General features: G+C 44.8%; 1 protein-coding gene across 3 annotated transcripts in view; it reads right to left on the reverse strand.

The window, feature by feature from the left end:
- Nucleotides 1-2,500, reverse strand: part of LOC113812295 (uncharacterized) — a 448,320-nt gene that overhangs the window by 221,124 nt on the left and 224,696 nt on the right. The window lies entirely within an intron of this gene.

A 2,500-nucleotide genomic window follows, 5' to 3' on the forward strand; every position in this document is an offset into this window, starting at 1 on the left:
GATTTTGTTTTGTAAGACAATGAACGCTATATTTTTGTTATCTTAAGTTAGTATCGTAATTATCGGCAACCACTATTTGCAGCTAATCATCTTGAATAACCTACAGGCTTGCCGATTTTACACTGCCAACACCTCGCTCAGTTGAACCAGTAGTTCTCCGATTTCACGCCCGGCGCCCAGAGCGAGATCGGCCGTTGAGCTCCCGCCCGCCGCCCGTGACGCCAGCGGGGACGAGATCATTACATTGACACCATCATTCCAACTGACAGCTGTGTGGTTTATAACATGGAACCGAACGCGTAATGGCTATCCTTGCCAAAGCTGTTGATCGCCTTTTGATATATATATATAGTTCATGGGATCTATCAAGCAAAGGAACGGCCTTTGATTAATGTAAAGAATTTATGAAATCGGCTCAACTCTCCTTCATCACCATAAAGGAACGTGAGAACTTGTTGAAAACTTTTCTTTCACCCAAGACAACATTCCTCCTCCTCCCTCCACCTCTTCCCTTTCTTTCACTTCGTCTCCTCCTCCTCCCTCTTCTTCTTCTTCCTTTTCCTTTTACTTCTCCCTTTCCAGTTCCACCTCTCCTTTCACTTCTTTTTATCATTTTTCCTCGATCTCCTCCATTTCTTCCTACTTTTTCTCCTTTTCCTTTTACTTCTCCCTTTCTTTATCCCCTTTCTCTTCACCTCTCCTTATTCTTATTCTTCCTCCACCTCGATCTCCTTCTTTTCCTCCTCCTTCCTCTCCAACTTCACTTTAATCTTCCCTCCTTTTCGCCCCTTCCCTTTTTTTCCTCTTTCTCCTTAAGTTCTCTCATCTTCCTCCGTTTCCCTTCGTCTTTTCTTTCTTTATGTCTCACCTCTGCCTTATCCTCCTGCCCTTCCCTTCCATTTCCTCTGTACGAAATAGAGGAATAAAGAAGTAAATAAACAAATACACAAGCTTTGGAAAGAGAAAGAGAGAACAAGGAAAGAATACGAGAGAACAGACGATAATAAACTTTGGACGAAAAGAGAAGCTTTGACTGTCCAAATGCAAAACAGGAAAATGAAACCTAATAAGCAGAAATGCGCTGTGAGTGGGAAGGATAGAGAAACGAGAGAGAAAGAGAGTGAAAGAGAGAGAGTGAAAGAGGGAGAGAGAGAGAGAGAGAGAGAGAGAGAGAGAGAGAGAGTGAAAGCGAGAGAGAGAAGGAGAGGAATAAATAAGTAAATAAACAGACACACAAAAAGAGAGGAAATAAGAAAGACAAAAAAAAGTAAAAATACAAGAAAACACTCAGACGATAATGAACTTCAGACGCAAAAAGAAAAAAAAATCCTTTAATACTCAAATGTTTCAAAAACGGAATATGCTAAATGAAGACATCTCATCAATGCTGAAGTTACACGCTCTGCTCGACGTGGGGAATAAAGGGCAATTATCTTTCGCTTCATCATTTGATTAGTTTCTTGCGGTGGAGAGAGAAGGGGAGGAAGGGAGGGGAGAGGAGGGAGAGGAGAGGTGGGGAGGGGACTGGAAGGGAGAGGAGAGGAGGGGAAGGGAGGGGAAGGGAAGGGACGGGAGGGGAGGGAGGATGAGGGGAGGGGAAGCGAGGGGAGGGAGGAGGAGGGAGGGTAAGGGAAGGAAAGGGAGGGGCAGACAGCTAGAAAAGAACGAAAGAGAAAGAATGTGAACGAAAGGGAACAGAGAAGAGGAAGTAGAAACTACAGAAGGGAGAGTGAAGAAATAAAAGATAGAAAGATGAATAAAAAATGAGGTAGCGGATTACACAATAAAAAGGGATTATCTGCAAAACAGGAAAACAAAAGATAATAAGCAGAAATGTGCTGTGAGTGGGAGAGAGAAGGACACAGAGAGAGAGAGAGAGAGAAAGAGAAAGAGAGAGAGAGAGAGAGAGAGAGAGAGAGAGAGAGAGAGAGAGAGAGAGAGAGAGAGAGAGAGAGAGAGAGAGAGAGAGAGATAAAGAAAGAAATAGAGAGATAAAGACAGACCGAGAGAAGAAAGACACAGACAGAGATAGAAAGAGAGAGAGAGGGAGAGAGAGAGACAGACAGAGAGTACAATTCTACTGACATCAAGAGAGATAGAGAGAGAGAGAGAGAGAGAGAGAGAGAGACAGAGAGAGAGAGAGAGAGAGAGAGAGAGAGAGAGAGAGAGAGAGAGAGAGAGAGAGAGACGAATAAACAAATAAATAAGCAGATCGCAGGAGTCATTTCCGAACCTCAAAGACTCGCTGCTTCGTTCGTCCCCGTCATTCATACCAGAAAAGTTCTCGCGGGCGTTGAGTCGAAACGAACGACAACGACATATTATAACTTCGACCTTAAGGGCAGCGCATCCGTCCGATTCGCCTCCTTCACCCCCCACCCCCTCCCCTCCCACCCCCTCCCACATCCCACCAGGAAGCGCTACATATTTGCATCGTATTGCAACATGAATCAACTTCCCGAGGAGGTCCTCAAGCGGGTCGGCGATCTACGCGCGCGCT

Source organism: Penaeus vannamei, chromosome 3 (genome assembly GCF_042767895.1).
Source record: "Penaeus vannamei isolate JL-2024 chromosome 3, ASM4276789v1, whole genome shotgun sequence".
NCBI classification, from domain to species: domain Eukaryota; kingdom Metazoa; phylum Arthropoda; class Malacostraca; order Decapoda; family Penaeidae; genus Penaeus; species Penaeus vannamei.